The sequence below is a fragment of the Micromys minutus genome, assembly GCF_963924665.1.
Source record: "Micromys minutus genome assembly, chromosome: X".
Classification (NCBI taxonomy): Eukaryota; Metazoa; Chordata; class Mammalia; order Rodentia; family Muridae; genus Micromys; species Micromys minutus.
In genome coordinates, this window is record NC_137970.1 from 16,160,879 (window position 1) to 16,173,509 (window position 12,631).

The 12,631-nt window shown below is 38.8% G+C and overlaps 1 pseudogene across 1 annotated transcript; it reads left to right on the forward strand.

Annotated features, from left to right (window-relative positions):
• Window positions 1–8,071: 8,071 nt before the first annotated feature.
• On the forward strand, window positions 8,072–8,429 carry LOC308415869 (T-cell leukemia/lymphoma protein 1A-like; annotated as a pseudogene). The gene has a single exon. The product of its transcript is annotated as a T-cell leukemia/lymphoma protein 1A-like (transcript).
• Window positions 8,430–12,631: the final 4,202 nt, after the last annotated feature.

The following is a 12,631-nucleotide window of genomic DNA, read 5'->3' on the forward strand; positions in this document are numbered from 1 at the left end:
TAAAAATAAGGTGCTGTTCTACGGTGAGACAAGAATAGCCAATATGTGAGCCACCATCCAGGCAGTATACATGAGCTCGTCCTAGGCTACTGACACATAAACAGTGGAGGACTGCCTGGTCTGGTCCCAGTGGGAGCAGACTTGCCTAACCCTTAAGAGATTTGAGGCCCCAAGAGGGAGGAGGCCTGGCAGGAGGGAATGCATCCTCTTGGAGACAGGGAGGGGGAATTGAATGAGGAACTCTGGGAGAGTGGACAAGGAGGGGGCAACTATTGGACTGTAAACACACACACACACACACACACACACACACACACACACACACACACATATACATAAGCTACCATGCTGAGTGAATCCCAAGCCAGTGAGAGAATATATAAATGTGGATAGTTCCTAAGGAACAATACCCAAAGTTGATTTCTGGCTTTTACTTATACATGCACCTGTGCACACACACAAAAACACATGAAATAAAAAGTAAAAGAAATCTAAAACCTTGTGTAGTTCTAGTGGAAATATCAAATGGTGAGGCTACTATGGAAAATAAGAATGTGAAGAATTAATTGGAGATTAGTTAGTCTATCTCTATGCGAGTGTATTTTCATAACATATATGGGGTCCTTTGATACCCAGTTTCACAAAACAAAAGAATGAAAGAATTATCATATTCTAATCTGGACATAAATAAAAAGAATTTAAGGTGGGATAACTACCTCCCTATATATGTAATCTTATACACTATGGAGACACACACACATACAGAGTTGAATGCATAGAAACAAGCAGTAGCAGTAATATTGTTAGGAGACAGCTAGAAAAGATACAAAAGATAAAGTTCAAACAGTACAATGTTACATTTACACAGAATGAGTAAGTCTAGAAATTTGATGTTCAACCTGGTAACTATAGTTAAGCATGTGGCATTGTATAATGAAAGTTTATTGAGAGTAAATATTTGGTACCCTTTTAAAATTATTTTTAGAAAGATAAGTTTATTTAAGGATGTATTTATTTATTATGTACACAGTGTTCTGCCTACATATACGCATGCATACTTAAGTGACCCCAAAATTTTCACCAATGAACTCCTAAATTTGACAAACAACTTCAGCAAAGTGGCTGGATATAAAATTACCTCAAACAAATCAGTAGCCTTTCTGTACTCAAAGGATAAACATGCTGAGAAAGAAATTAGGGAAAAGATAACCTTCACAATAGTCACAAACAATATGAAATACCTTGGTGTGACTCTAACTAAGCAAGTGAAGGACCTGTATGTCAAGAACTTCAAACCTCTAAAGAAGGAAATTGAGGAAGATCTCAGAAGATGGAAAGATCTCCCATGCTCATGGATTGGCACCATTAATATAGTAAAAACAGCCATCTTGCCAAAAGCAATCTACAGATTCAATATAATCCCATCAAAGTTCCAACTCAATTATTCATAGAGTTGGTAAAAGCAATTTGCAAATTCATTTGAACTAACAAAAATCTCAGGATTGCTAAAACTATTCTCAACAATAAAAGAACTTCTGGGGAAATTACCATCCCTTACCTCAAGCTGTATTACAGAGGAATAGTGGTAAGAAAACAAAAACAAAACCGCATGGTACTGGTACAGAGACAGTCAGGTAGATCAACAGAACAGAATCGAAGACCCAGAAATGAACCCACACACCTATGGTCACTTGATATTTGACAAAAGAGCTAAAACCAACCAGTGGAAAAAAGATTAACATTTTCACCAAATGGTGCTGGTCCAACTGGGGGTCAGCATGTAGAAGAATGCAAATTGATCCATACAATCTCCCTGTACAAAGCTGAAATTCAAATGGATCAAAGATCTCCACATAAAACCAGGTACACTCAAACTAATAGAAGAGAAAGTGGGGAAGACATTGGAACACATAGGCACAGGGGGAAATTTCCTGAACAGAACACCAATGGCTTATGCTCCAAGATCAAGAATCGACAAACGCTTCTGTAAGCCAAAAGACACTGTCATTAGCACAGCACAACAACCAACAGATTGGGAAAAGATCTTTACCAATCCTACATCTGACAGAGGGCTAGTATATATATATATTCCAATATATACAAAGAACTCAAGAAAGTAGACTCCAGAGAATCAAATAACCCTATTAAAAATAGGGTACAGAGTTAAACAAAACATTATCAACTGAGGAATACTGAATGGCTGAGAAGTATCTAAAGAAATGTTCAACATTTCTAGTCTTTAGGGAAATGCAAATGAAAACAACCCTGAGATTCCACCTCATAATAGTCAGAATGGCTAAGATCAAAAATTCAGGTGACAGTAGGTGCTGGCTAGGATTTGGGGAAAGAGGAACACTCTTCCATTGTTGGTGGGATTGCAAACTGGTACAACCACTCTGGAAATCAGTCTGGTGGTTCCTCAGGAAATTGGACATATTAGTAACTGAAGACCCAGGTATACCACTCCTAAGAATATACCTAATATATGATCCAACATATAATTAAGGACACATGCTCTACTATGTTCATAGAAGCCTTATTTGTAATAGCTAGGAGCTGGAAAGAACCCAGATGTCCTTCAACAGAGGAATGGATACAGAAAATGTGGTACATTTACACAATGAAGTATTACTCAGCTATTAAAAATAATGACTTCATGAAATTCTTAGTCAAATGGATGGAACTAGAAGATATCATTCAGAGTGTGGTAACCCAGTCACAAAAGAACACTCACAGTATATACTCACTGATAAGTGGATATTATCCTAAATGCTCAGATTACCCAAGATACAATTCACAGACTACATGAAGCTCAAGAAGAAGAAAGACCAAAGTGTGGATGGTTCAGTCTTTCTTTTAAAGGGGAACAAAAATATTCTCAGGAGGAAATATGGAGACAAATCTTGGAGCAGAAACTGAAGGGAAAGCCATCTAGAGACTGCCCCACCTGGGGATCCAGCCCATATTCAGCCACCAAACACAAATAGTATTGCTGATGCCCAGAAGTGCATGCTGATGGGAGCCTGATATAGCTGTCTCCTGAATGGCCATTCAGACAAATACAGAGGCAAATACAAATACAAATTTATAGGCAGATGCTCGCAGTCAACCATAGAGCTGAGAACAGGGTCCCCGATGTAGGAGTTAGAGAAAGAATTGAAGGAGTTGAAAGGGTTTGTAATCCCATAAGAACAACAATACCAACCAACCAGAGCTCCCAGGGATTAAACCACTATCCAAAGAGTACATATGGAGGGACCCATGGCTCCAGCTGCACATGTAGCAGAGGATGGCCTTGTTGGGCATTAATGTGAGGAGAAGCCCTTGGTCCAGCCAAGGCTAGGTGCTGCAGTGTAGGGGAATGTCAGGGCAGGGAGGTGGGAGTGGGTGGGGGTGAACACCCTCATAGAATCAGGGAGAGGGTGTATGAGATAGGGGATATTGAAGGGAATCCGGGAAAGGGGAGATAACATTCGCAATGTAACTAAAATGTATCCAATAAAATCAGATTTTTTTTTAAAATGAAGGACTGCCTGCATAGCAATGGAAATATAATTAACACTCTTAAATTCTTAAAAATGTTTAAATTGGAGATCTTAGAGAGAAAATATTTGTTAAGCATATAAAAGCCAAAAAAATAAGGTAATAAAATAAAAAATGTGAGAAAGAGGAAAGAAGTTTAAGATGACATTTTTCATTACATTTATCTTATCAATATTTAAAACAAGATAAAATTTGTAATGATTCGGTATTTCTGGCTCTAGTAGCTTACACTTTTAACACACATATCAGACTGAATATTTAAACCTACACATGATCATGTTATTAGACAAAAATCCAATTACTATTAAGAAAACTGTAATTCCATATATTATCTGAAGCAATCACATCTATTATTTTATGTTTTCTAACAAATAACAAATGTAGAAAATTATAAATCTGTCGGTTGACAAAAGTTTGATAATACCTAATGTTCAAAATATGTTGATTGAAGTGGTAATTAATCTCTCTTGAAAGTAGTGTTAAGCAAGTCGACAAATTTGCCTGGAAACACATCATTTTAGATCTTGTTTATGCCATAACACAGATGACCAAGGATGTATTAACAAGGTTTTGAGGCTGGCGAAATGGCTCAATGGTTAACAACATTGGATATTTTTTTCAGAGCACTCAGGTTTTATTTCCACCACACTTATAGTGGTTCATAGCTGTCTTTACCTTCAGTCCTAGGAGAATGGGCACACGCTTCCAGCCTCTATATGCACCTGTCATACAAGTGGTACGTAGACACACATGCACGTAAAAAATATAAAATAAAAGTAAAACATCATGTTAGTTCCCAGGTCTCAGAGAATTTCACCAGAATAGACCAGATGATATGTGTCAGGAATGTCGGGAACCCTGTGGTGGAGGGAGGCATTCCAATGCTACAGCCATTCTATATCCTGCAGTTATGCTCTGCAGGAAAGATGGAACAAAATGAAAAGCCTATGTCCCTTGGATTCAGAGAGGTGACAAGAAACTGCCGTATGGGAGCTTCTCTCAAAATGTAACAGCATCTCAAAGTGCAGACTGCCTTACCGTGTTCTAGGAGGGATATATGGCATTCATACACTTTGAGAGGTAAACTGGTTGAACCTTGCTTATATGGTGCATATACAAGTTCTTCAGTGTTCCAATGCAAAGGAGATTCTCCACATATACTGGATGCTGAAGATGAGCTGATCTTGACACTAGAGTCTTATTTCATTATGTGTTAATTACCCAGTTGGTTTTGCTTCAAGTCCCAGATTGGTACCAGGTAGTTAAAAATACAGCAGACTCCTCAAGGGTCCACTTCTTTTACCCTATACAATATTGTCTTGTACAGGGGTAAATGTACTATCGTTGCAAGTGAACAATATTATTTAAATAGAGAGATCACAATTTAATCTTGCTTTTCACTAGTAGTTCTTATTTTGATGTGAAATATCGTAGGAAGTTACTTTAATAAGTTAACTCTTCCATAGGAGATTCCTTTAACACTTAATACTTAATAAAGTTTAATCATCTTTAATTACAAACTTCCACAAAATTTCTTTAACATAAGTTTTTTTCTTATTAGTAGAATATATGAGAGAATTACTGTATAATTTGATAATAATCATGAGGTTTCTTGTTTCGAAGAGAAACGAAGACAGAGAGAGGTGAGAATTCTCTAACAGAGAGAATCGTTTTTAAAAAGTGGCTGTGGAGTCAATATATAGCTAGAATTTAGGACTCTATTTTTGGTAAATGAAAAGGTGGCCATTTTGAACTAGTCTGTGAAGAGTTGAATATGACTGTATCCTCAAAACTCATGCAGACACTTAATCCCAGTAAGGCTTTTCAGAGGTGATCAGAATCAGATCATCAAGTGGTTAGGCCGTTCAGAAGCTATCAGGACTGGTCATCAAGGCAGTACTCCCATGGCTGCATCCTATTGCTCTGTAAGGAGAAAGGCCAGAAGACTTTTCTATTCTATCTATCTCTATCTCTCTCCCTCCCACACTTCTTCCTTTCCTCCTCCTCCCTCTCTCCATCTCTCTCCTGCCCTCTTCTCTCATTATACCATGTCCTATGCTTCCTTAGGACTCTCCCAGCAAAAGAAAGGTCAACACCAGAGCCAGCTCAACTTGTATCTCCAAAATTAAGTCAAAATAACTTTCCTTTCCTTAATAACTTATTCAGTCTGTAGAGTTGTGTTATTAGCAACAGAAACCAGTTGTGCATACTCTTGAAATTTGTGACTTTTCATTTCTAAAAATGTGAAAAATAATGCTATTTACTTTGGAGGTTACATTTTATATATTTGTTTACATGTGTGGGAACATTTAGTGATTGGTGCATCATAAATGCTCAGTAAATCAAAGTATTCCTGGACCACATGTTTTTTATGTCTTATAGACTTATCTTTATTGAAATCACTCAAAACTGTATCTGCAGCATAGGAGCTGCTGAGAAATGCCTTCCAGGTACCAAGATCATTACCTCATCTTGAGAGCTAATGTCTTGTTAATGTCAGGAAAACAGAACATTTCAACAAGCTGTTTATATTGGTTAGGGACTGAATTAATCTAATCTGATTAATGACCTTATAAGAAGAGGAGATTTTGAATACTCGCTGATAAGTGGATATTAGCTAAAAAGTACAGAATACCCAGGATACAACCTACGGACAGACTGCAAGAAGTCTAACAAGCAGAAAGGCCCAAGTGAGGAGGCTTCAAGGGGTGCACCAAAGCCTGACACTATTACTGACGCTATGATGTGCATACAGACAGGAGCCTGGCATGGATGTCCCCTGAGAGGCTCTACCAGCAGCTGACAGAAAAAGATGCAGGTACTTATACCCAACCATTGTACTAAAGTTGGGGACCTCTATGGTTGAATTAGGGGAAAGACTGAAGAATGAAGAAGCTCAAGGGGAGAGTGACCCCATAGGAAGATTAGCAGTTTCACCTAAGCCAGAACCCAGAGAGCTCCCAGAGACTGAGCCACCAACCAGAGCATACAAGGGTTGATCTGAGGCCCCTGGCACATATATAGCAGAGGTCTGCCTGGTCTGGCCTCAGTGGAAGAAGATGTGCTTAATCCTCAAAATACTTGAGACCACAGGGAAGAGGGAGGTCTGGTGGAGGGGAGCATCCTCTCGGAGGCAAGGGGGGAGGAGAAATGGGATGCGGAACTGTGGAAGGGTGAGACCAAGGGTGGGCAATGACTGAAATGTGAATAAATAAAATAACTTAATAAATATATCTCAACGTATGTTACACAAAGAAAGAAAGAGAGACCAATGATGTTCACATCCATAGGAAAAGTGAGAACACAGAAGAGTACCTAAACCTCAAGGAAAGAGTCCACAGGAAAATTCAATCCTGCCAATTCCTTAATCTTGGAATTTCATATTCTACAATCTCTGAGCCTTTAAATCCCTTGTGTTTATGCAATCTGTTCGTAATATTTTGTTATGGTAGTCCTAGCCCACACAGTACTTCTGTCTTTCTAGAATGACAGCAGAGAATATGCCCAACTTACCAAACTCCAAGGTTTAGTAAAATCTGTCGTAGGTTTATTACCAATATGCACTCACTATACCAATGAATTAGAGTTGGGGAAGGGGCTACCCTTTATTGATCTCTCTATATGGCAGAAATCTAGATGATAGGGGAAGTGGGCTAAGGGAAAGGAGATGTGGATTCATATAACATGAATTCGATTTTGACACAGCTTCACTGTAAAGGGTCCTAGCCTTTTCTGTGGAGTGAGCTGACTCACTGAGCAGTCTGGGATCAGACTGCCTGATTTGTATCAGTTTCATTATTAGCTTCCAGTGTAACCATGGAAATGTCTTTTCATAGCTGTCCTGTGATTCATTCTCTTTACCTGCAACTGACATAATGATGGCTGTCACATCTTAGAGCATGTACAATTAAGTGAGACAACACGAACAAGGCTCATCTGAACTCACGGAGCCTAACATAGCATGCACAGGGCCGGCATGAGTTTCCACTACGGTCCTCTGTGCTTATATTAAGGCTTCCGGGTTAGTGTTTTTATGGGATTCCTGAGTATGTGAACAAGTGTGTCTCTGATTCTTGTGTCTTTTCTTGGGCTCTTGGTCTTATTAAACTTCAATGTGATCATTTTTGTTTCACTTTTGTATTTTCTTTTGTTATGTTTTTAAAATTGAACGAATGCTGAATTAGCCTGGTGAGTAAGGGTAAAGGTTACCAAGTGAACTATCCCTTAGAACTGCTTGAAGAGGTAAACTCAATTTTCTCAAATGATGTGACACTGTATATCAGCAACTCCAGGGCAGGACTCCATGGTTTTTGTGTGTGGTTACAGTTTGGTGGTGTTTTGCTTTGGTTTACTGTTTGGGTATTGTTTTATTTTATTTATTTTGGAGGGTTATTATATTGGGTAGGAAGGCCAGGGAATCTGGAAGGACTTGAGGGAGAGGAAGAATAGGATCAAAATATATTTAAAGGAAGTAGCTTTATCACAGACCGGCATCGCCATTTTCTGCTTCTTGCTCTGACCGGATGCCATGGCTACCCAGCTGGCATACAGACCGAAGAGACCCACACACCCCGACCGCCTGTGGATCTGGGAGAAGCATGTGTACTTGGATTTTAATTTCGTCGAAACTGGTTTCCCGGAGCCATCAAGAGTGACGGAAAATTCCAGGTGATCATGCGACAGGAAGATGTCACCTTGGGGTCTGGTATGACCACCAGTCAGCTCATGCCTTATAAGCTGACTTTAATGTGGCAGCTATATACCCTGACGAAAGTTACCGAAGCTGCAACTCCATGTTGTGGCCGATACTGTATCACATCAAGTTCAAAGATGTGGAGGACATGCTACTTGAACTGATGGACTCCGAGTCACCTGAGACATCATGATCCTGCAGCTTTGGTCTCCCTTGCCTTGGCCTGGGTCTTCGGGGCAGATGTTGATGCTTATATTCACTCTGTTTTGCTACTCAACATCCTTTCTCCTCCACACTGGGCTCCAGGAAGAAAAATCCGGCCAGAGGCTGCCCCTTCCCGTGTTCCTGTCACCTGCTCAGCTGCCTTGGTTGGTCCCTCAGCTCTGCTGACTCCCTGGCAAGGGGCCCCAGGGAAGATCCTGCTTCTCCTCACCTCCTCTAGATGCCCGGTGGTGTCTGCGCTTCTGATCTTCTCAGCTGATTTGTTTTTTTTCTGCTTTTCCCTTTTGCCTCTCAAGACAACTAGTATCTGGCTTGTGAACTTGCCTTCGCCCTCATGGTGTATGTACATCAGAGGGACCCACGAGGGAGAAGACCTACTCATTTGAATCTGGCCGGGCCCCAGCTCAACCACCTCTCAAGGTGCTGAGCCTATACCCACCTGCCCTGTGAACCCCCACCTACCCAACAAACATAGGCTTGGTTGCAAAGCAGTATAAGACCTGAGAGCTCCAATGCCCTTCCTTAGAACCCAGGTGCTTGCAGCCAGGGATATGCAACCTCACTAGAGCAGGAGGCCAGGCAATGGAGCTGGTGCAGGTGGGCCCTCAGATTGCCCATTTGTGGGCTCCCTCCCTGGGTGTGCAGATACTGTATTTAATGTAAACACCTCATGTTGCTGATTAAATAGTTCACTCACCTATAATATATATGTATATATTTAAATATAGTTAAAATTTAAATAAATATAGTTAAAATTTAAATTTTAGATAATAAAAAATAATTAGGTAAAACAATAGCACATATAAGTATTTACAGAAAAGTACTCAGTCTACAAAATCATAACTCTTAGACAATATCTCAGTAGTATTGTAAGAAAGTGTAGAAACACAATAATCTTTGGTGATTATTAACCTATGCTCAATTGTGGCATATAAATTAGTATATTCATTATAGAAACCAGAGAAGATATTCTTCAAAAGACTAAAGATAAAACCATCATATGACTCAGCAACATTACTGAGTATATATACAAAGAATTTAAATAGGTATATTAAAGAGACATCTGTATTTCGATGTTTATTTTTAATACTATTTCCAGTAGTTGAGACATGGAATCAAGAAGACATGAATGAATGAATAAATGAATGGATTTTAAAATATAGAATATATATATGATGTATAAGCAGTATTAAGCCACTAAAGAGTAGAATCACCCTATCTGCAGGAGCTAGAAGACATTCTGTTAAATAAAATAAAGCAAGCATAAGAAAACAGTTGTCTTAGTTAGGGTTTTTTTTTCCTGTGAACAGACATCATGATCAAGGTAAGTTTTATAAATGACAGTATTTAATTGGGACTGGCTTACAGGTTCAGAGGTTCAGTCCATTATCATCAAGGCAAAAGCATGGCAGCATCCAGGCAGACATGATGCAGGAAAAGCTGAGAGTTTTACATCTTCATTCAATGGAACCCAGGAACAGACTAAGCATCCTCAGACCTAGAAGGAGGGTCTCCAAGTCTACTCCCAGAATGACACACTTCCTCCAACAAGGCCACACCTTCTAATAGTGCCACTCCCTGGGCCAAGCATATGCAAACCATCACAAGATGTATGTTGCTCCCTTGGTAAAGTATTTTCATTACAAGTGTGATGACCTGAATTTGATCTCCAGAACCAAGTATCTGATGTGGTGTCACATTCTTGTAATCCCAGAAATGGGGAAGTGAAGATAGACAGAGCCTTGGGGCAAAGATTGTCATGTTCAGACAGCTTAAAGGCCTCCGGGGTTAGCATCAGGCCAATGAGGCCCTGTCTCGACAAAAGGTGGATGGTAATCTCGAGGAACAACACTCAAAGTTATTCTCTGACCTACACACATGCACACATGTGCCCATATATGCAAACTTGGCTATGAAGTGGAGAGTGGAAGTGTGTATATTAGAGGCTATGAAGTATCACACCTCTTCATAGTGGGATGGATACACAGAACTCTAATAATGCAGAGCAAAATAAAGAGCTTGGGAAGCAGTCTTAATGTTCCACAACATAGAGGCATAACTGTAGTCTATAAGAGTTATTCATTTCAATGAAACTAGAAAATCTATAGACTGTCAACACATAGACTAATGCTAATACATTGATTTGATCATGATGTATTGTGTATATATCTCAAATTATAATTCAATAACTTATAAATAAGTACAAATATTATTGATTAAATCTAAATGTAGTAGCTGGAGATGTAGTTCAGTCGTTAGTGTATTTGTTTACCATGAAGGAAGCCCTAGTTTCAATCCTCGGCATCACATAAACCAGGCTTGGTGGTATACACTTATAGTCCCAAAAGTAGGGAAGTGGAAATGGAAAAAGGCCAGCCTTTGATATATAATCTCCTATTTCAAAATATAGATACACAGAAAGAAAGAAAGATAAGTAAAACTTTTTTAAAGATTAACAAATCTCTATAAAATACACTTGTAGTAGTCTTTGCACAAAATGAAGGAATATGGAGATTACAGAGCTGTCCTATATATCTGTAACTAATCAAATGTATGGAATGTCAGTCATTGCAATTTGGCTTCCTGGGTACATATAAAAGGAAACATATTACCTTAGAATTCAAAGACAATTTGGAATTTTGTGTTAATTTTATAGATAAATCTTTTAAAGTGGCCAAAATTTTCTAATTTGTGTGTGTGTATGTGTGTGGTGGGTAAGTATGTAAACATGTGTACTGAGCATAAGTAGAGATGTGAAGAGGATGTTCTGTATCCTTCATGATCACTCAGTTCCCTTGATCATATTATTCCCCTGAGGCATGTTCTGCCACTGAGCCAGGATCTCACTGTTTTGGGGCTAGATTGGTAGTCAGCAAGTCCCAGAGGTCTCTCTGTCTCTTCGCTGACCCAGTACAAGAGTTGTAGGCATGTGTGGCCACATCTAGCTTAAAAAAGACAAAAGAGAAAACAAAACAAAACACAGGTGCTTGGAATCTAAATGGAAGTATTTCTCAACAACTGCTCTTTCCCATTGAGCCATCTCTTCAGTCCCCAAATTTTCTTTTTTTAAAATTATCCTGGAGTGCCTCATGTTTGTCCCACATGTATCCTATCTCAAAGCACTCCATTGCCTCTGGATTTCTTTCTGGCTCTGACATGTGTAACTACTGATATAAGAATCCCTTTAGCATTTCACAATCTATGAAACACAAATGCTAGGCTGAGAAGTTGCAAAGAGTTTGATGCTATCTCTCATTTTAAGAATAATTCCATTATGGAGTAAAATGAAAGAAAGGCTTTTCTCATTTTGTTTTTGCTGTTAATCAAAAGCCAAAAGATTATTAAATAAAAGCATTTAGCATTATGAAAACTTAAGTTTGCAAATAACAAATATCTCATAGTTCAGTATAATGTGTAGTCTTTATAATCAAAGTTCTCTATATCTTCTTTGGCTGGGAATGAGAGAAATCATGCCTATTATTTGAGCTTTCAGTTTTGCCCATATTTTTTTAAAAAATTATGAATCAGAAAGGTTCTAAAGAATGCATGATTATACAGAGTTCTATAGAGTCATTCACGTCATATGAAGTAAACTGGCAAAGTCCATCTGAATCTATGTTGCACATCTTTCAAGATCACTCAGTTAGCTAGTGGAGTCACAAAGAGAACCAAACTAATTAACTGAATCATTAGATACTTTAGCACCATTCCATCAATAGTTGGTACATTCCAGCACACAGAAATCGGGAAAAGGTACAGGTAAACGAAAGGGTACCATCAATCACATGAACTGTTCTGTTACTTTATTTGTTTGTTTGTTTGCCATTGGGCCTCACTCAATATCACAGACTTGCCTGTAATTCAGTGTGTATCTCAGGTAGGCCTTAAACTCAAATCAGTCTTCTTGCTTGTTTGCCTCTGCCTCATGAGTTCTGCGATTACAAGGGCAAGTCACTGTGCCCAGCCTGCATTACTACTTATAATTTCCAACTATGCAAGATTAGTTGTATACATACCTTTTTATACACTAAGATGGCCGCTTTTGTTATAAAAATATTCCAACAATGAAAAGGACAGAAATCATACAAAGGCCAGAGAATCAAATAATCCTATTAAAAATGGGGTACAAAGCTAAACAAAGAATTCTCACCTGAGGAATACTGAATGGCTGAG